Genomic DNA, 23,447 nt, shown 5'->3' on the forward strand with positions numbered 1-23,447 from the left:
ACCAAATGCTAAAAAACTTCCAACAACAGAGTAAGTTTTGCATTCAAAGTCCTGTCAGCAGAACATTACCAATTCAATCAGTTGGGGGGAAATTGCTCCTGGTTGGTCAAAACAATGATGTTAGCTCCTACAAGTGAAGTCAGACTTCACAATGAGCACCAAGCGAGCAACTATCCCTCTTAGTCTTCCAACCGCAATCTTTCCTCTAATTTTCATCTCTCAACAGGCCTTCCAACCACTCCAGTCAGCCCCTAAAGGAAAGCTTTTTATCATCCAAAGTGAGGAGGAGAGAAAGGCCAAATCACATCAGAGGCAACACCAGCTGCACATAAAGAAGTTCTCCACTGAACAATGGAGCTGCCATGAGCACCACCTCTGTCTCCCAGCTGAGCCACGAAGCCAGAGCTTAACCAATCATCGGGGTCAGAGCAGCCGCATGGATGACCAAAGTGCAGCCACCATAACCTAATTGTCATTGTATTGCCTTCCAATGTAAAAGGCATCTCTTTTCAGTATCATGAAGGGATTGGAGTGTAGTTGAATAGGTCTGAGGCTTGTGTAGGCGACTTTAAACTGATTTAAAGGAGTCTAGTATAGTATTAAGATGCACTTTGGAGTAGTGGTGTTATTCGGGCTTCACAATAGAGCTCCGTTGGAATGATGCGACAGAGTAATCAAAGCCCACCATCTCCATCTAATCCCGATTCAACGGTATCTTTATACAAGCTAACACAATGCCAAGAATATGCTTAAAAGTAGAAAAGGTCTGCCTAAAAATTATATGTGTCCTTTAGAAAAATGTGAAAACTAAGGACAAGTAATCACCATTAAGGCAGAGGGACTTGATGCTGAAAATGTATATATATATATATATATATATATATATATATATGTATGTGTGTGTGTGTGTGTGTGTGTGTAAAAAGAACAACACATGAGAGAAGGAGGCATAAGAACAAGACAGCAAAGCAGTCAGAGACATAAAAATACGTAGGAAGGAAGGGTAAGAGATAAGGAGAAAAGCCAAAGTATCAAAATGAATCTCAGGTCATGATTCAAGGTCATTTGAGGAAAGAGATGTGTCTCTCTGTCTCTGTTCTTTCTACCTATCCTTGGGCCATTTTACAGCTGTCTGTTTTTAAATGCAGGAGGGGTGATTGGCTACTCTCTTTATCTCCTTCTGAGCAGTTTAATCGTATTCAGCATGGTGCACACTAAACCCTCCACACAATTAAATATGAAAAGAGGAACATTCGTTAAGCTAATTCCAACACGATCTCTTGTTAGAAGATCCAGATTAATTAAATATTTTGTGGTGTTTTAATTTTCTCTATAATATTGATGGGTCAAAATGTGCCTCTTTAAAACCCTAAAGAACTTTCTAATAGTGGGTAAACTGTAAATACTTACAGTAAAATAAAAAACGTTATAATCATAACAGGTACTTTGGTTGAGTATTTTTTTTTTCTCTCCTGTCTGTCTGCACACTCCATCCATACAATTATCCATTCTTCCACTCATTGGTTTTCTCCCCAAGCCCTTTTATTTATGCAGATGGATATTGTTTTATTTACAAGTCAGTAAAGTGCAGTCACATTTTGTGGACAAAGCAACAGTGTCAGTCTACTCTCATATCTCTCAGAAAATATGCACACATATTTATAACACCCCCACACCGGTGATGCCAGCATCCATCTACACTTAGCTGCAGCCTCCTCCTTCATTAGCCAATGGCACCTTTAGCTTATGGTCAGAGCTGCAGCGGTGTCTATAGTGTAATGAAATTTACGAAGAAGAGCCACTTGGTATGCTAGCGATGCGGCAGCAGGTCCCCGTGCTCAGAGAAAAACCACACGCTCGCTTTTATAGATTGCATAATGGCTTGCATGAAAATGGTTTCACACTAACATAAATCAAATGTCAAAATACAACCGGAGCAAGACAATTCCCGTGGTGCACACATGGACACACAAGCACACACACTCCACAAAAGGAGCGCACACATACACAAACGGCAGATACACATGCTCAAAAGAGTCAGCCATCCAAAGAGCTCACAGTCCTGCTTATGCAGATACATGTAGTGCTTAATAGCATACATAATAATTTATTAAGAAATGTTAAATATTCATCAATATTAAATTAATCATTTATAGCAGATCTTTAAATTAAAGGGTGTCCTTGAAGTTTTAGATGTGAGGAGTGTCTTTAGCAAAAAGGCAATCCCCTGTGGACATTTTAAATCTCTGATGTACAACACTTGGGCTGCTGGCGTATAATGACTATCTTACTTTGATATTGTCTTTCACAGAGAAAAAACACACAAGCACAGAACAAATGTCCCTGTAAAAGTTATTAATTGCCGGTGCCGTAATTTATGTTATCCTCATGTCTAGGAAATGGGAAACACTGTGACACACTACTGGAAAGCTGTGGGGCAGAAAAAATGTTTTACTGGTGATCTTGCAGCAGTGTGCATGCTACATGAACTGTGATCGCCACTAGGAAGTACAATGTAAACCTTGTTTTCTCTTTCAGTCCCTCATGTAGTCTTATAGCTTCAGTTAATCTAACTGAAAGTAACAGGATTGTACTTTGGAAGACTACGGAAGATGAATTTGTACAATCACGATCGATAACATTATCAGAGCATATTTAATTACACACAGCTTGCAAGAATTAAGTCATCACACTATATACATCTGTGGCCATGAAGGCAGAAGAGGGGAAGGACGCAGCTCCTTGCCAGGGCACACCGGCTGGTGAGACTGCATGGGACACGCTGTTACACAGCAGCTCAGTGCCAACCACACCTGTGCCCACATAGGCACCACACTCTCCAGGGCACGCTGAGGTCACCCGAGTACCCTGTCAGCCACACCTGTCCTCCTCACCCCCCAGATGGAGCCACATACAGTATACATGCGTGAATACCCGGTATGCGAAGGGCAGTTGATGTAAGGGACATTCTTTGCCCAAAGTCATTGCGAGAGAAGGATCTTCTACTTTTTTAATTCCTCCTCATGTAGAGTGGTAGCGTTGCTTCTTGTTCTTTCCATAACACTCCCCTTATCAGTTCAGCTAATGCCCTCAGGCAGAAGAGCGGTGAGTCAGGTCGCCACATCAGTATGGGTAAAAGCAAGGTTCGGCATAGGGTTAAGCAAAAAAAGACGGCTTATAAAAGATTATACTGCCATGATAGCAAATAATCAGGAGCTAATTCATTGTGTGGCCCTCTCGCATCGCTCCCTAAGCCTCCTTATTAGGGGGCTTACATCTACATTTGCAGCTGATGAGGGTGCTTCTCCTCTCTTAAATTTAAACAGTGCATACCAGATGGAGACGGCACACTAATATTAGATTTTGCCCTCACTTTTCCATTATTTGTAATAGTTGTGGATGATATAGAGTCAGATATATTTGCTAAATCCAGCGCCTAAAGGATTTTTTATGTGAAATGCAGAGAGATCAGAGTGTTTCATCTAGATCTGATTATTTTATTGATAACAGCTAGTGGGTGGCAGGTCCTCAGATAAGGGGCTTAGCCCTGATTCATTTCCCTTGTACAAATCCTTCCTCTCAGCATGGGTCACATTTATTTTAAGTTTTTAATTTATCTTCAGTGTTACAGCAACTAAATGCTTTAATATTTTCCCCCTGCAAGTGCTAAATGTATTAAAAAATGATGGAGACTAATGGATGGAGGTGCATTTTTACAAATCACAAAACTCCATATGTGTCCAGCTCTAATTAGTTCTTTTATCATTTCAATGACAAATTTTGAATTGTGTGCCAGAGAATTTCATTATAGCCATACATGGATATATCATACCAGCAGGAAAACCCTCATCTATGTAGCCCTGGCTTCACCATAAATCAGACTAAATTCCCTAGAAAGAAGAATGCAGGAGGACACTGCACCCAGCACTAAAATAGTATCACCCAGGGCTACTTCTGATTGAATGTTTTATCACAGACAATCCTGAGTGGCGGAAAAAAAGAAACTAATTCATTCATCCTGCTCAAGTAAAGAACTGTAACAACCATGTAATTCCTCTGAGAATTTGCCATTTCAGAGCACTTTGATTTGTCATGTTATTCATGTCTTTTCATCCTTCTTTCTTCCTGCACTCCACTCTACAGTGCGGTGGGTATCGTGTGCTGTAATTCAGCTTTTTATAACCCCCTCGCTCATTCACCTATTGAGTATCTGCCACTGTAGTACCAGGGCCACATGAGTTCATCACTCCACCTCAGTAAAAGGATACAATAAGTATGTGTCCAGGGCAGCTTTGGAAGGGCATGGATATCCATCAGCAGTGCCTGTCTGGGATGAATAGACATGCAACACAAAATACAGTGGGGCCAAAACGGGCAGGAATATACATTATATCCATTTAATCATCAGTGCGTGTTAGGAAGGCAGGCGGGCCTCGCTTTCTCTATTCCTGCCGCCTTCAAAAGCTTTGCGTAGATTGATTATGTACGGAGAAGCAGCGAGCATAGCTGTAAAACACCTGCCAAGAAGAGGAGGCAGTGAGCTTTTTCACTGGTACACAGAAAGCATGCAAGAAGACAGTGACAAAAGAAAGAATGGATGACTGCTTAGCTACCCAGATAAATAGCTCTGAGTATGCAGAGCACTGATGGAAATCTAGCTTCCTAGCACGGGGACACAGAATTCACCACTCGATGTCCAAATTTATTGTCTCACATCTGCCACTTGTGGAATGTTGAGGAGAAACAAGGGGCGACCTTGACACAGTGACAGTTTGCTGATCCTTCGAAGGGACGGTGGAGGCGAAAGTTCATCAGAGAATTGAGGTGAAATGTCAGAGGATATCAGAGTTTTCACAGCCGACTTAGAGGATCCTGAATTACTATCCTGTAAAAGGAAGGAGGTCATTAGGAAGGGATACCAAAACATGGAAAACTGATAAGGTGTTCACTGGCTTTAAAATCTCATCATCATCTCCAAGCATGTATCTGCCTTGATGCCCTAGGCCTTATTTAACCTCTGAGTTAAAATACTCACATCCTTTTACACCCACATGAAACTGCACCATTAAGGTCATCCTAGATAAATGTATTCATGAAGTGTGATCTGCATGAATGGAAAAAAAGAGCTGTGAGACAGCGCTGCCACAGACGTCTCCGCAGTGATGATGTGATTGATGATGATTAGAGATCTTGTCTTAAATCGATTTTACAGGACATGTCATCTGCATTTCATTTACAGAGCGAGTGGCTGCTCTCAGTACTAAAATGTAAACATGTCTCTTGTCCTTTATTCAAAGAGTGCTACATGTCAAGCCTCTAACGCCACGGAATACGCGTTGTTACCCAAAGAAAAGCTTCTAGGTTCAACTTAACTCCCTGTCTGAAGTTGGGATTTTGAAGGACTCACACTTAACTAAAGATGAAGAGAGAGACAGCAGAAAGAGAGAAAAAAAACAAGGCAACAGGAAGAGGAGCAAACAGGGAGCAATTTTGTAACACTTGAAAAGACACTTTCAATAAAGGGGAGCTCAGCTCCTTTTATGTTTCTTTTATGAGAGGATGAAGACACAGGCAGCAGTCAGTTTTTCCAATATACATGGAAAGGTTGAACTGTGCTTTCATCCAGATTCAATGACACTCACTGCTCATGAATATAGATAAGAAATATGCAAATCAAAAACCAATGAAGTCATTTTTTGTTGTTTTACTTGAATCTCTTACTTGGAAATCTATGCAAATGCTGTATGTGAGTGTGTACTTGACCTGTTAAAAGATAAGCATAACGTGCAGATTTATCATAGCAGCTACTCAAAGCCTGAATCTGCTGATAGGTCCTGCATTACTAAATCTATAATAAATATGTAAGCATATTTTTCTTAACTTCTTTTGAAAACAAACAATACCAGACTTCATTTCTACCTTCCTCAGCTCGGGGTCTTTTGACTGGCATGGCAGTGGACTGTCTCTCACCTCCGTCTCATCTGGGAAGCCCTGAGGTTAGGTTGAGGGAAGAGAGAAGGCTGAAGGCAGGGCCGGATGAAAAACGAGGGTGTCACAGCATTGTTGCAAGGTTAGCACACCCGCTAATGGAGCTGTGCTGGGGCAGGGCGCCCTGAGGATTGACCCCACCAAGGGGGGCATGTACAAGCCCAAGATAAACTACTGTAGGGGGCATGGCACTGCCCCAAGCCCCTCTACTGCCCGCTAAGCACTCGCACTCACACACACACACACACACACACACACACACACACACAAACCACCTCTATGGGCTTGAAACACCCTCTCAACATTTATAGCTGACCATCAGATGCAATACTGAGAGATCCCCACTGCTCATCATAAAGCATTGTGTTTGACACAGCACTATTCAATGTTTATAAAAAGCTGAGTAACACTGTAACTTAACTCTGTTAGGCCGGTGTTAGAATAGAGTCACTTCATTGTCTAGAATAACTTCACTTTGTACTTCACCGTTTACAAGTAATGACATCAATTGGCAGATTTTCTTGACAGTGGGGACATTGAATATTTATTGATTCCATTCAGTGATAACTGCTTTCCAACCCAAACCAATCCCTTCCCACAAAACGTAAACCTCTCACGTAAAGGGGGAAAGCAAATTGAATAAGCAGATCCTGAGCGTGAGTGTGAAGGGACCACTCAGTGGTTCATGTTTCAGGATTATCTGCCAAGCCACGCTGCTGCCCAGGCTGTTCATGTAGACTACATGGAAACATTTTGTCTTCTGTCGTTTCAGGAGCGTAGATGGTTTTAACACAGCCAGGTAAATCCCGATTATCCCAAGAGCTCAGAGGGCACTGCAGACAGCCGATAGAAAAATGAGTGAAAGTAAAGAATGGGACATATGGCTGACATGCTCCTGCTGTGCGGGGTTGCACCACTGAGCGGTCAAGGGTGGGGAGTTTCAGACAGAGGGGACATGAAGAATGACATGCCCTGGAAGATCTCTCGCTCACATGGGACTCAGAGTTGACAAAGAAGGCTCTGTTTAACAGAGTGGCAGCCATATTAATGACCAGTTTATCACTGTTTGTCAGGGGGAGAGAGAAAAAAAGAAAAGATTGGAAGGAGGAAAACGTTTCCCAGCAGGCCTTTAAGGAGACTGACTTCCTGCCAGGAGAGGAAAGGAATGCTGACATCTTCCTGTTGGCTGCTCACAGGCACTTTTGATTGGTCAAGAGGGGATACAGACGGGTCAGTGAGCCATGCTTTGATTGGACAGAAGGAATGTGGGGAGGTCAGTGAGGAGTCCAGTCAATGTCAGGTCTAGGTTGAGGGTTTAAATGAGAAAGACCCTCCAATGGAGTGAGGGAAGGAAGAAGGGGGGCTCGGAAGAAAAAAAAAAAAAGGCTAAATGGTCTAAACGAGAAAAAGTGTGTGCAGACTCTACACTGGTGGACGCATTGTGTAAAATACCAAATTATGCCTCCTCTGTTTTGGGTTACACGTTTCATTTTTCAATGTCCAGACCAAAAGATCCGCTTGGAGTAAAGATTTGTCAAGGAACCACCAGTCTCTACATAACCTTTTTTTTTTTTGGTCACTCCACAAATTTGAGTCTGACGCAGAGTCTGAAAAAGAAAACATCTTCAGGTTTTGTGGGCCTCACTCTTCAGCTGTGAGATCAGTGCTGCTAACCAAAGCAATGTTGTGTGAACTGTATCTGACAGTATCGCAAAAAGAGAGTGGGTGTGTGTATATGTGCATGTGCCTGTGTGCAATCTTTCTGTTTCTGTGTCTGACAGTGTGAGTCAGGAGGTGAAATGGGCTAGTTATAGGCTGGATTGAGCCCGCCTAGAATCCAGCAGAGACAGGCCTGTCCGACAAGCCTCACCAAAGCCTACGTCGCTGATCTAACAAAGCCCCTCTTATTCGGGGTGGCAGACAGAGGCCCACAGGGAGAAAACCTCAAAGACTTTAACAACACCTCAAACCCCAGCCTCCATGACGGCTTGTTTCTTTCATTATTGAGCTCAAACGGGGGCTCTGTGGGTGCCAGTGTGGGCATGCCCGTATTAAAGAGAAAATAAGCCTCTGCCCACACATTATCGCTCACATGGCACCGACACCCACAGGCATTATTGCGTGGAATTTTCCAGTACCAGCATCTCATCACCCAGCGTAATATGTTTCCACGTGTGGTGGCAATTAAAGTGCCCAAACACAGAAGTGGTAACAGAAGCCACACTGGCTCCTGTGTGCAGAGGCCACCATGTCTCTCCAGACCGTGAAAACAACAGCGCAGGGCATATACCTTACATGAAGAGGTACACTTCCTATTAACACTTGCTACATACAGTATAGAGATATAGAGATGGATGTGGTTTTTCTATGCACGCAATCGCACACAATCACATGAACCCACTCCAGATAAGAAATATGATATTCTATGCCGTAAAGTATTTACTTCTGCTGCAAATTGAAAATAGTCATTGCAGTCACAGTATATATTCTGAATCCACATGTGCCTGTCTGCTCCAACTGGTCTCCCTGCCATTACATCTTGACTGTAGTTCAGGACCATCAATACTCAAGAATAAGCTCCAGTAACAAAACCAGTGTTTTTCCATTTATCCTCTACATCTGATTTTCTTCTCTCTGCTTCTCACAGAGTTACTTTATGATTAACAGTTTCATTATCCCTCACAAGGAACACATGCATATCCTTAAAAAGGGAACTGTGTCTTCTTATTCTTTATATTAAGTAGTAAAAGAGACAAAAAACACAAATAAATACACACACACACACACACACACACACACACACACACACACAAACGGTGCGCACACAAAGGTTTTCCAGCAACCTCTACTGACATTGCATAAGAAAAAACCACCCACGGACCCGCAACAGGACACATTCAACTTCCGCTTTCTTCAAAGCGTCGCTATTCCGATAATCTTTCCACCCACCTGATACCTCATGAGCAATGTGCCTTACCAATACTGAAAATGGACAGCAATCTATCATCAGCAAACAGATGCTGACGGCATTGCACTCCTACTGCTCTCTGAAAGTGCAGGTTCAGTCACTCTGCATTACACCCATGAAACTCTGACCCCTTCATACACTGATGGCATTGTGGCGTTTAATCATAGTGAGAGACATTAAATGAACTGAGGTTACATAGAGCAGAAGTATAATATAATAATTGTGCAGAGGCCTGAAGAGAGTCTCATCAATAAGTTTACAACAGGCCAGAGAGAGGGTAAGAGAGGTAAAAGTACAATGAGCTGAAGCTGGCAAGAGGCTATCTGGTGTTATGGTTTTGAGGGACAGTGGGAAAGTGCTTTGGGGACAGTGGGGTTAATAGTCCAGGGAAGACGGGCCTGGCACCAGCATGTTATAATAATACACTTGGCAGCTAGAATGGTGTCAGCCCCTTAATTCCCCCCGGGAGAGAAGGACACAGCCTAATCTGTATTCAGTCCTGACATTGTCCACATCTGATATGGAACATTAGCCCCTAACTCTCTCTGTAGACTAGTGTCCTTCGGTTTATATTACTTTATGTTAATAGAGAGAGAAAACTCCATGTGCTGTCGTTTGTCATTGTTAGCAGGGGTGCTCCCTGAGCCTGTTTGAAATGCATTTGTTTAGAAGAGAAAAGGGGGAAGGTAAACCTGACTGCTCAGGGAACCTCGTCGTTTCTCCATCTCTATTGATCTTTGATCCAACCGAGGGTCTTCCGTGCTGCCCTTCCTCTCCTTGTCCTATGTTCTGCACTCTTAGTTTACTCTTTTCCATTCCTCTGCTGTAAGAAGTCAGCTGTGAGCTATGCCAACTGTGATGGTTCAGCTGGTGAGGGAGAATAAGCACCGCACAGCCATGACCAACCTCCGATACCCTCCCCAGCTGCCTTTAATGGCTATTTCTATATGTCTTCCAATGCCACGGTAGTTTAAAGGTGCTATATGTAAGAGTGGTCCTGCCTGTTTCTGTTGTACCTCAAGAGGCGATAGTGAGTCACTGTAGCGTCAGGTCTGCCTATGTGTAAATGACCCCAATACAGTGAGTTTCATGTGTGTAAAGTTTGCATTTCTAAATATAATTGTTATATTGCTTTTATTTTATTTACCATGAACACAGAAGTGCTTTATTTTGAACAGACACTAGATGCATGTAACGTGCGGAAATTGACAGTAAGTTTCACTGGCAACGGTGCACAGATCCTCTTTTCTCACATAAATGTCACACGACTGTCCCCTTTCGGTAAGTAATCATGGCACTATCCGCTTGCCGTAGCACCGATCAGTTCATCAGATCTCATGAAAACTACAACAACTTCAAGCCTAGTTCAAAATATCTGCGGTGGTTGGTATGATGATTGACAGGCAGCACTACTTCTTCATCCTGTCATGTTAGACTGAGGGCAGACTGGATGCTACGGTGACTCACTATCGCCTCTTGAGGTACAAAATTTTATTATGAAACAAGACGGGCCAGGGCCATTCTCACATATGGCACCTTTAATCTTATCCAGGGAATTTTTACTTCTCTCTACAATATATAACAACTAAACATTATGCCACTGTCCAGCCTCGTTATCTAGAATATGACACTGTGTTGGGATTCAATTAGGAAAATGAAGCAATCAATTGGAAAACAAGGAAAATGTGACTGTAAAATAAAAAAGAGGTCCAAAAGACGACCTCCCACACTCCTGATAGTTCTTGAAGATTCTTTTTTTATGAATCCTAACTACTTTACAAGGATAATTATTTACAATAGAAATGAAAAGCATACCAACATGAATAAATCTGTTCTAAGTAGTTGCTCAACGAGAGATGAGCCATTGTTACATTTCTGCTTAACATAGCATGTATCATCTTATTTGAATAAAATAAAATGAGGGAACGTCTGGTAGAGCTGGTGGAGGGAATATTGTTTAAATCTGATGATATTCTCTGACTTCTGTTGGAATTAATTCAGCTAATTGTCTTCAGCCCAATTAGAGTCTATTCCCCTCTGCAGTCTGGTGAAACAGTGCCAGGCTAATTGGATTAAATCTTTATCATTTCCTGGGAAACACAGAGAGAAGGGGGAATATGAAGCAACAGTACTGCCTTTTTTAATTAAATTTAAGCTAATGACTGTGCTTTTATTAACATCCAACTTTTTCATGCTTCCATGCTGTAAATAGGGCTGAAAATCGGGAAGCAGAAGCTTTTACATGACCAATTTATTGACTATGAAACCCTCTTTGCAACGATACCTGCACTGTAAACCGTAGCAAAGAACGCCTACAGGTTCTTTCTCTTCTGTTTTCTTCTCCGCACTCGTCATCGAAAGACACTAGCAGGGCAAGAGAGAGCCTTATTGTAAACCTATGAGTGCACAGTACAGTAAAAAGCATGTCCCTACATACCCACCAGCCCTGCTCATCCTCTTAAATGCCAATAATAATTAATGGTATTACAGGCAGGATACTTCTGAGCCTCTTAAACTCTGCTTTATTAGTGGCCTTTAGATAGGCCAGGTGGGGCTGGCTGTGTGTAGAAAGCAGACTTTGCCAATCCTTATTGAAGCAAAACAAGGGGCTGGTGATAGAAAACCCCCCCCAATAATTATGGCTTAAATTATTAACAGAAAGAATTCATCAGTGTGTTTTAGAGTAAACCCACACACTTTTCACATGAGCTCTTATTATGTCACCTATCTACAGTCTCATCAAACCCACTGCAGTGAACTTTGTGTTTTTACTATCCCCCATCGCAGTGAGTGGTCACTGCCACTTGCTACCAGCTCAGACTATAAAAGAGGATTGTAAAAGGGCCGTCCACGTTCATGATGATTATATGTTTTCTCTCAAAGTGTCCAGGCAATCACAGCCAGTGATAAATCCCTCCTTGAGGATAAACTACTTATTCAGAATTAAGAGCTCATCAGAGAAAAAAAGAATCTTGTGGATTGTTGGTGTCGGTGAAGAAGCGGAAAGGATGCACACAAAGAGAGAGAGAGAAAGGAGGCATTACTCTGATGATCTAAGACATAAAAAAATGACAAAAGCAGGATTTCTTAGAACTCAGTGAAAGTGATCCAACCAGACTCTAGCTGTTATTTTCATCTCTACATGTGATATACTCTGGTAGTACTTATTGGCCACTTTTCAGCTTTCCACAAAAGTCCAGTAATGGATTTAGGTGAATATACTATACTAGAGTTATATGCACTCTTGTACTGTCAATATGTACAGTACAGTGCATGCATCCACTTAACCTCAGTACATAACAACCATATGTGCAACAATCCCCTGACCACTCAGCTTCTTTGCTTCAGATTGAAGAGCCACTGTATTGATTCAGAGAAACCCAGCAACTCTCCCCCCCCCCCCCCCCCCCCCATCCCATCTTTTAAAGAAGCCAAGTCGTGTGTCCAGCACTGCTCTGCTCTGAGAATCGCTTCCTTATAGTCTCAGTGGGAGAGACGGAGGAGAGCATCTGGAAAAACAAACAGGAAACCCAGTGAGAGGAAAGCTTGGATGATATATAGCCAGTAGGGAGTACTGCAGCTCACTGCCATGAGAGTGGATTGGACTGGAGGGCAATAGGTAGCTTGAGGGGAATGGTCCGCTTTATACTGCATGCCTCATGAAAATATAATGAACAGGAGCCAACGACCCAACAGCCGACATACAGACATCCACACGAGCAGATGTATACTTGTGTGGCTGCACTCACAAACATGCAACACAGAGAAATACATGCACACACATACTGCTACATACTATTTCAAATACAGCGTTTTACTTATGTTTTCACATCGTCTTTTGTTATTTCTATATTTTTCTTTTTTTGTATGGTAATGTATTAGTTCTCATAAAATGTCAACTTTTGGTTTGCGCGCCTATATTGTCGGAAATATTTTTTTCAAGATGATAATAAATCGATCAAGCAGAAAAAAAAAAGTGAAAACACATTTTACTTCTAGATGAAAAACAGACACTTTGTGTGTTTCCCAGCTGATCTTTCTTCTCCTTAAAGTTACTACAAGGAACTTTTAACTGGTTATAAAACAGTCTCATGATGCCTCTGATGCCTCTATACGACCTACATAAACAAACGAGACCATCTGCGAGAAGATGCCTCCGGCTGCAGATTCCCCGTGAAATCAGACGAAGCGATTTACGGCACGCAGACCGGAAGAGCCTATGTTTAAATTACATGTAACGTTGTAGCATGAGGGAGTACAAAGACGTTACGAGGCCGAGTGGAGGACATTTCTCTCTGTTGATAACGTTAAAAGTAAAGTTAGATTGTTGTTGGCTTCCCAATTCATTTTAAAAAAGACGAGAAAAAGAGAGTGTGAGCGAGCTGAGAGCACGAGCGAGAGAGAGCAACGTTGGTTGAGCGAGCTAGAGAGAGAATGAAGGGAGGGAGCGGCGGCGTGGCGAGAACAAAGTGAATCTGAGAAATAAAACATTATTTTCTTTACAGCTGTTATGTTCTAAAGTACAAATAAACAAGCCCACACCTCCGCACAACCCTGCAGGAAGGTGCCACATTCCTAAACGTATGAACAGTACTAAAACAAAGTTTACTTTGCTTCACCATCATATTACAATTATTAATCTTACATATCCATAAATAGATACAATACTGCATCGCTATGCATCCTGCAAACTATATTTAAAAAAGAAAAATAGTCTTAAAAATAAGTGGCATCTTTCTTTCACTCACTTCCAAAACAAGTGCACGAGCTAGCCAAGATCTTTACGACAGGAGGCAGTGGTGCTCATGGGAAATTCAGTCTTCATTCTGGAAAAACACTACCGCTTTTGTCCACAGGGGCCGCTAAAATCAACACAAAATGGAAGTTACTTGTAGTAAATTTAAAAGACGCCTGAAAATAAAAGGAAAACACTGTTTTTTTATAAACATATAAATGAGAGCAAAATAAGTTGAAACCTTTTGAATCTTTTGCGTTTTAACACACATATACATGCACGAGAAGAGCATGTCTGCTCACACCAAGCTTCATCATAACTTGAGTTACCTGGAATGATTACAAGTTGAGCTTTGCCTTTTTAAGAGACTTAGTGGGAACAGATGGTAAAACCTAAGAGACAGACATGAAGGGAAAAGCGATGCTTTAGTCACTTAGCTCAGGAGCAAAGGACAGTCATGTCTGATGATGTAATTTTAGTGGGACATGAAATATCTAAACCATGTTATTTCATGCCTGTCTACACACACGCTTCACTACAGAGAAGTCCCATGTTGACATTCCGAATAGGATTTCAAGGATCTGTTTTGCTGCTTGGAAAATGCTTCATATATTATATATATATATATATATATATATATATATATATATATATATATATATATATATATATATATATATATATATATATATATATATATATATATATATATACATATATATATATATTGAAAAGGACTGCTTGAAAATGGATGTCTGAATCTGAGTGGGCAAATGACATTGCACAGTGCACAGAGCAGAGGGAAAGCGATCAATGCAGATCATAAATAGAATACAATAAAGTAATCCATTGCCATTACCAGCAAATGGGCATTGTATTGGAGGCCTTTGCAGACTGAGACATGCATTACTCCAGTTTACCCAACAACTTGGATGAATGCATGAAGAAGAATGGCCACATAATGTGTCACCAATGTGTGGGACAGAACAAGATGCGGATCCATTCCCTTGGCACCTCCCTTATTTAAATTTAAAAGCGACACACATTAAAACAATCATGTGGATTCACACTGCAACTGTGAAACACAGAGAAACACACACACACACACAACTTTATACAACTCATCAGGCTGCCCTGACACGCAATCCCACAGCATGTGTCTGTGAAACCGGAGTCCTTCTCTGTCATACTCCCAACATCTGGATCTGTTAAGGAAATTAACAGCCTGGCTATTCCACTGTCATTTAACCTGCAAGCAACGGAGCCATGTGTTTTCTTGGACACTCATAGGCCTGCTTGGAAAAGTGCCTCCCTGTCATAAATCACCCAACTCCTTAAATTGAGTAGCAGTGTCTGGTTAAAAATTTCCTCACAAAAGTTTACATTCATGCACGACAACAGTGTTTAAAATCTGAGAGATTAAGATACCCTTCAGCTGAGATAGAACTAAAATATTTAATATGATTTCAAAGTGGAAAAGATTTGATTTTAATGTTTGAGGCATTTTCCCATTCATCAGGTTAGTTTGTTTATTAGGGGTATTTTTAGTGCGTTATACATTTGTTTTTCTTGCTTGCTTGTTTTATATAGAAGCTCAAAGGGTAGAAATTCATATTCAATCAAAAAAATAATTTATTTTCTTACCTGATAGTGTGCACTTTTTCAAGGGGAAGAGTTGTCCACTGATTTAAGCTCTTAGATCTCTGTCCTTGAACACCTATTAAATAATTCAACAAAACAAGAAAGGAATAGGTAATAGATCTGGGGCCTAATGTAACTCAATCAGAGCTAGCTCTCTGACGTTCCCACCCTTGCCCCCCAGAACTCACACAATGGATACGCCTGCCACTCTCTGAGGTCAAAGGCTGTTTGTTGACCACAAACCACATAAAATTGGTTGCTCTGTAGCCATGGCCGGGGGAAGACCACAAGGTGGTCAGTGCAAGAATTGGAGTCACTATGCAATCATGTTACACTCACACGTGACCACCCACATGTATCAACAAAATGAATACACAGTACTTTAACACCAACCTACTTCTATGTTTGAGGTTGTGTGAGGAAAAAATAAATTGTCTTTCAGTGCTCACACAGAACAAAGCGATGTGACATGAACAGTAATTTTCCCTTGACATAATAGAAAGTTCAAAGACAGAACTTAACCGCACTGTTCCTGTCAGTTTCCTCTGACAGCTTTTAGAACATGTGAAACAGACACATAATCAAGGTTACAGGTGACTTTTTTTCATTTTTGCATAACATGTTGCTTATGTCTTCCTGTAGGGTAAATGTCTTTAGTCATCACAAACAGCCTCACCGGATAAATAGACCAAGAGTGAAGAATAAGTAAAACATGCTCCGTGAGATGATAGGACAAAAGCACCTACACTGTGAATCGCTTTGCAACAACAGCGTCTCTGTCCAACAAGTCCTCACACCTACGGGACAAAATAGATGACTTGTCAGTACGTTTCAAAATGACCCATATGAGCACTTAATTAATCTAGCTCCCCCTAAACCAATGTTCACTGTTGATCAGTAAACAAACTCTAGTCTCCAGTGTTCAAGTCTGACAGTTTTTACTGTTGAATTTTGCTACTGAGCTAAAACATAGATTGTTTACAACTGTTCTAACAAATGATCAATCACTTTTCCTGGAGAGGAATCTACAAGAATCTTGCTGTAATCTGTAAGAGGTTGCTTGTTGCTTGAAAAATGGAAATATGGGTGACTGTCACCATTTGAATAAATAACCATGCTGTCATTGTCTGGTAGAAGTCTCATGTTGTCTCTCTCCATTTTAGTTATATAGGTGGAACATGTAAGCTAGAAATTGTGCTGTATCAATAATAATAAAAAACTCTTCTTTATAAAGAAGAGAAATTTTATGCTCCATGTCAGTACAGTTAACACAAAGTCAAAAAGCAACAGTAGAGGAATAAGGTGCAACAAATGTGTGCTTTGTTACAGCTTTGGAACTGTGTTTAAAACAGGAATTTACTGGTGTTCCCCAACTGTTTGTTTAATAGTAGTACACTAAGGGAATGAAATACGATGTAGTGGCTATCCAAACGTGTCTTTGGTAAATATATTGAGAGAGAGAGGAAAAAAAAGATGATTGAAGGGGAGAGCGAGAGTATCAGTAGGAGAGAGAGAGAGACCCGGAGCTAGTCCCAGAAACAGACCGCGATCAATTAGTCTAGCTCTACAATAGCCGGAAATCTCATATTGGGGTCATGCATTCCTTATCAGCAAGTGAATTTTCACATGCCAGATAATGCTCTGATGATTAATGGAGTTGAATGAATAATGGTGTAGAAGAAGAGTGTTATTTTTACCCTGTGGCAGCTGGTAGCACACACAGTTAACCTAAAAAGTGAAGATCACACTTGAGGGCACTTTCTCAAGTCCTCCCACACATGTTGAAAGATAAAAAGGACTTTTCGGTACAATTAATCTATTTTGCTATAGATTTAAATAGAAATAATCTTGCAATGTGACTGAGCCAAACGCAGTGAATTTTAAAGGAACTCTGCTCAGCAGCAGAGAATGCGCATGGCATGTAACCATTATATACTGAACAATGTTTAAAAAGTTACTTGCACACAGGAGTGTATCTATATGCATCTAAGTAACGCAATAGTCCCTCCTTGAGATCATTATAACCGTCATGAGCAATGAGTTGCGGAAGCAGCCATTGCTGATCCTTCAGCTGCACATTTATTGTCTGGCAGTGCAACACTGCATTGTGGGATAGAGGTGACAGTGATGGCAAATATTCTTCCCCATCCTCCTCTCCAAGCAGGTGTTGTGTGGGTAAACTGGCACTGGTGGACATGCCACTCTAATTTCATTGACAGGTTTATGACCTTTTATGTGTCCCAGCTGCCATGTTTATGACGGGCTGACTGTGCGTTCATGTTCAACAACATTAAACATGCATAAGCTAGACACTGTGGCCCACCACACGGAACAGAATGCTCTCTCCGAGAGCCCTGAACATCTAACACGTCTTTGGGGGAACATGGATTCGATGGGAGCTATAAAAACAAGCAGAAATTGAAATACAGAATGACACATGGAGAGATGAGAACTCATGGGATTAAAATAATGGATGTAAAAACTGAAAATCTATGTCATCATGGGGTCTAATTTTATAGGGTTGTTTGGCTCAAAAATGCTATTGTACATCCAATTCCCTATCTGCTCAGCCAGACAAGGTCAGAGGAGGCAAGGTAGTTGGACCTCCGGCACTGGGAGCGTCAATCCCACAGACCCAACAGCATGCTGGGAAGTTCTCCCAAAAAATAGGAGCCTGTTCTTGTTCCTGGAGTACAGTAGAATAGCCTTCAGAAAGAGGAGCAAAAGGGGAAGGGGGATGGAGAGGACACAGTCAATGATTTATGGACCATTGTTGTTTGGAGGGTATTTGGCAAGAGTCGCTGTTATTATCGAGCATGTAGGTCTCAGTCTTCAATAGGGCTTTTTGACCCTTCTAGTCTTAAATCTTTTAACTTTCAATACTAAGAACAAGATAAGTCTAACAAAGTTTACATGACGAGAAAGAAACCCTCCTGAAAAATTCCGAATTTGTTGTCGTCTCATATTGAAATTGTAATGAATTCAGTGTTGTTGTGCAACATGATCAAACTAAAAAAAAAAAGTGGCTTACACTAAGAAACAAGTGCAATCTTAATTCATCTTTGAATTTCTAGGGCTCTATCTGGCAAACGGAGCATAGCAAGTCCTGATACTGAGCTATTTTACTTGTTGTGGAAACTGTTAGATTTGGGTAGCAGCCCTTTCATACTGTCCAGCTCACCAAGCTGATACGATAAGAGGAAGAGTATGGTGAGAGAGATATACTGAGAAAACAGAAGGGAGACAGTAAAAGGCAGAGAAAAACACAAGAGAAGAAATAGAGATTAAAAAAAAGGTAAAATCTCCCCTGTGATTTGTCAGTGATATGCCCTAAAGCCAGTGGCGGAGGCATCAGCATCGCGGGCCATAACAAAACATGTCAGGATCATTATCAGGCTAAAGATATGATTAGAGCCACATCATGCCGTGCCCTGCACTCTTCTCTCATGAGGAATATATTCTTCTCTGCTCCCCTTGTTTTCTCTGTCTTTTAAGTGGCGATTATAATTTGGTCGTCTGGAGGGGTGCCAGGAAATAAACAGTTTAGTGTCATAGCCGTGCCTGAGCAAGCACGCCGTGGCCCAGGCCCTGCCTAGGGACAGGTGCCAGCACAATGCTCCATTTAACACCGCAGCCACGCAAGCTCTCTGTGTACTTTACCTAAACTGCCACGGTGGAGACGTCATTCTTAGTTTTTGAAGAATGTGTTTTTTGTAAACTAGCGTGGTAACACCATGGGTGATTAAGACTCTTCTCACTTACATTCATACTGCATGCACATTAACTGCTCTATTGGACAAAGTGCATCAGCCACTTTCAACGCACATGCACCGATCTGAATGTGCAAATTGTAAATGAGGAGGAACAGCAGGAAGGTAGAAGCAAAACTTACATCTACTATATATAGGCCTCTGAAGGGTTTTAGACTTTGCACTTTATTAAAAGCAAACACACGGGTAACAGAGCTGATGGAAGAGTGTTGAGATATGAAGCTGTTAGCTTTTTTATTTGAGATGTATGAAGCCCTGGAGTCTCGGGATCCCCAGAGAGGGGTCACAGCAAATGAAAGTAGCAGCTCGACCAGATTAATACTATTTTGTTTCAGTGTGGGCAGAGCGTCTTTAAAAAGAGAATCCTGTGTATTTTGTGTCTCTTTTCCTCGGTTGAATTCCTTGCTATAGTCATATGACTGGTTACTTGACAAAAACAATACACAAGAAAATAATGAAAAGAATACTCTGATCAATCATCTAATGTGTTGAGCAGTTATTCTAAATCATGATCTGTTCACAAAAGAGAAATGGTGCCAAAGTGCAAATTTATTGAAGGCTGTGTTCCACAAATCACCCAAGGGTACAGAAAATCAATGTTTTCATACAGAATGCCTCTTTTCATATAATTGTGAGAATTGCAATGTGTTTTTGTGCCGCTGCTGACACAGAATATGCTGTAATTCTTATTTTAAACTTTTGTTTACTCCTTAATTATATAGCATCACATGTGTTTAACTGGAGTAGCAAACAAAATAGCGGCAGCATGGTGTTGTGACGAGGAAAATTAATCCAAATGTAGTGGAACATGTTGCATTTTAATAAGCACACAGTCATAAACAGTGGCAAGAAATTTTATGATTAAATTTCATCTGCTTAATCGCTGTAGCCATGGTATTCATAACTCAACTATATCAGGACAGCTGGGATGCTGTTCAACTCTGTTTAGGCGAGAGGATGGAGGACTAAACATCATTTAGTGAAAAAGGAATCATTGTCTTGTATCTTATTATAAACAGGTATTCTCATGTATCATAGTTAATAGTAAGAGGAACCAGTCGTAGAAAATAGAGATGGAGAGTCTTGTATGAAAGAAGGGACATGCAAAGGAGACCGTCCTTAGAGTAGAAGAAAAGAGGTGGAGCAGGAGGTGGAGAGATGCTTTAAGCTGATTTATATCAACCGGTAATAAACTGGGCATCTCCCCCCCTGCCTGTTTAATATGCGAATATGCAGAGCATCCCACTCCTGACAGCTCCCCATTAATAAAAGCATGGCTGGGAGCGCAGGTAGCCATAGCTCATCTATATGAAAATACATGATGATGGTTTTACACAGAGTCATCTTTTAGAATGGAGCCCATGTGCCAGAGCAGGGATGATACTGAGAAGTACACACAGTCATAACTCTACATCTGTCTGTAGTTCATTTCTGGGATTCTGTCTAACCGGCAGTGCATGTGAATGGAATCGAATCACAATGCAGCTCATGCATGACGCCAGTGTGAGGGGGGGGGGGTGAAATTCTCTCAGAAGATTGTACATCAGTTTCATACTCAACAAAAACTGTCTGCCAAGATGGCGCCAGACCATATGGTGCACTGCCATTTAACCCTACTAATTAATGAAACCGTTCTCTTTATGCGATAATGATGGATGTCTTTGTTAGACACTTTTCACTCTCAATGGGCTAAAAGTTTGGACAGTTTGACAAATCAATTTAAAATTTAAACTGCCCTAAAGAATATGAGGCATCTATGCACTGCAAGGATACCTTCTATTCATCCAGAACAGTCACAAAAATGTAAGAACATTTGCTTCTCACAGGTCACCATGTCATTTTACGGTTTTCGAGACGAGGATTGGAATAATTCATAAAAATGTATAGACCGTTCTGGTGAGCATTTTTCTTTTCCTCCGTCCCCTTGGTAACAAGATCCATAGATATCAGACAAAGATGCATTTCCACAAGCCCAATATTCTTATAACTCACATGTATATTACTTTGTCCCAGCAGACACCCCCATAAGGAGAAGAGAACAAGGGGGGGAAAAAAAGAGGGAAACACAAGGAGGCTGTGGGCTTGGTATGTCCAGCCCCTGGAGGCCCTGGTAATACTCACTCTTAGTCCATGTATTTTACATGAACAATCCTCAGAGGGCACAAAGAATAGGAATCTTACACTATTTAAATACAGGATTTGGGACATCAAAGCCAGGCTGATATTGGAATAACAGAAATAATTAGGGATATGGAAGTTGCAGAAATAGCCACATTTCCATAAGATGATAATTAGTCCCAGGGCTAGCTGGGTCAGGAGAAAGCCTGTTTGTTGAGGCTTTGTATTAGCAGGAGGACTACAGCTGGCTTTCCAGGTAATTAAAGGAGAATGGAATATTACAGCTGAAAATACTGATTGGAAATCGGGCTTCATTTCATTTCATTTGAGTGCTACTCCTTGCATACAGAATTGAAAATCTAAAAGTTTGTTTTCTCATAAACAAAGGATTAAAGCTGAATGTACACTGACCTCAGTTAAGTGGGTTAACACTTTCATTATAGGTGTTTTTTCAGTTAGGCAGGTGGAAAATATGATCAGTGCATTTAAAACAGTATTTCACAATAGAAAAGCTCATGGGCCATTCTTTTGATCATGCTTAGTGACTTCAAAGTCTTGCAAAACATGCATGCTAAATGATTACGTGACTATGTGAATCACTTGCAAGATGAACAAAACTGAAACCTCAATTAACCCAAATCTCGAATCGGATGAGAGCAGGCCACAGGTCTTCCGCCGCACTTCTCTCTGTATGTGTAGTCATTTGCTTTGTCTTGTTCTATTTCCACGTATGGGTAAAATGGTGGGGGGTGGAGGGGGGTAAAATCATTTTATTTTCTCCTGCTGAGAGGGATGTTAAGAGGGGCCAGAGAGTCTGTCTCCTTATCTAATAACCCTGTCACAAGCTTGCCAACACAGGAGAATCCTGGCAATGAGCAGGGAGGGAGTCACCGAGCCATTTAGAATCCAAGCTTGGCTCAGTGAGTGAAATCCACACTGCTACTGGAAGCGTGATGCTGGTAGCTCCCTCAGCTTCCTCAGAGGAAGCAGATCTGATGCATCTGGCAGCATCTGGCAAGCGTTTGTATTTCTTTTGATATTCAGTTGCTAAGCATAATTTAAGTCACAGTGCTGTGCTCTAATACACAGACAGTACATGCCATGAAATCTGATTCATTTACGCACATTAAAATCTCTCTCCGGGGACTTGCTCCAGCATCAAATACAATCTAAAAGGAAGTTTAGTTGAAGGAGGGATTGTTTGTCTATTGCTGTAGTGTGAGTCCTTTGCACAGATTAGATCATGCAAACGATTAAGATATGTTGAATTCACAATACTCCATTTGTTTGTGTTGGATAAATAAAATGTAAATGAATTTGGCAAAGTGCATTAATCATGAACAATGATGCATTGTCTGAAAAGCTAAAAACTTTAAACAAACTCATTTTCTATCTGACCTTGTGTGATCCACAAAAGCTAAGCTGTAGAGTAGAAATGTAGAACGTAATGAAAGGACACCATGCCTGTTTACCTTGATGGTAAAATGCTGCTGGACAGGTGATGTAAGAGGATGGAAAAAAAAGAAAAAAGGAAGCAGAGAAATAATTGTGCAAAACAGTGACACCGGGATTTGCTCAACGAGCAGTCACTGTGATTCAGAACATGACTATGATTCAGAACATGATGACATAATCAGTTTGTCCTTTTCTCATCTTTTCCTCAAATCAAATGTTCAAGCATCTAAGCATTTTTAAGCATTCTTAACCTTATTTTAAAAGGGAAGACCTTACAGTGCAGTTGACAGAATGATTGGTGAATGAAACATACTTATTGTATTGTCAGCTCTCTGGATGGCCCCAGCAGCCTGGGAGACAGTGTCCCCTGGTGTCTATAATGTTTCATCTATACTGGATCTCAAGCCTTAACACCATTAATCTGCTTCTTCAAACCCATCTCATATTATTCAAGAGTCATTTTCATCCCAGTGGCTGCTAGTCAATCATTAACTAAGTTTTATAAGGGCTCCTGTCATAATGTTCTACACTGGTGTTGAATGGCGCCTGTGTCTTCAATACAAACATCATGGAGCAATTAGACTTTTTTTGGTCAGTGTTGAATTGGAACAGAAATTATTGGACCTCCTTCTTGGCAAGCGAGAGTACTTTCGGCACCAAAAACTATTATGGCAATGAGGAGAGGTAATAAACATCCATCACAAGTGTGGGCAAAGAGGCCGCTCACTCCCTTATCTCCATACTTCATTCATTACACCAGTTTTATTTTAGA

General features: G+C 41.1%; 1 long non-coding RNA gene across 2 annotated transcripts in view; it reads right to left on the reverse strand.

The window, feature by feature from the left end:
• The window catches only part of LOC121902527, a 224,562-nt gene that overhangs the window by 81,045 nt on the left and 120,070 nt on the right, over window positions 1–23,447 (reverse strand). Inside the window, exons 2-5 of one of the 2 annotated variants that reach the window (XR_006097577.1) lie at window positions 16,079–16,129; window positions 15,336–15,408; window positions 14,021–14,083; window positions 13,648–13,818 (exon numbers count right to left, since the gene is read on the reverse strand). This is a non-coding gene — a long non-coding RNA (uncharacterized LOC121902527). Of the gene's footprint in view, window positions 1–13,647; window positions 13,819–14,020; window positions 14,084–15,335; window positions 15,409–16,078; window positions 16,130–23,447 lie in introns of those variants that run through there. The other variant, XR_006097580.1, reaches the window with a different exon arrangement.

Source organism: Thunnus maccoyii, chromosome 1, assembly GCF_910596095.1.
Source record: "Thunnus maccoyii chromosome 1, fThuMac1.1, whole genome shotgun sequence".
Taxonomy (NCBI): domain Eukaryota; kingdom Metazoa; phylum Chordata; class Actinopteri; order Scombriformes; family Scombridae; genus Thunnus; species Thunnus maccoyii.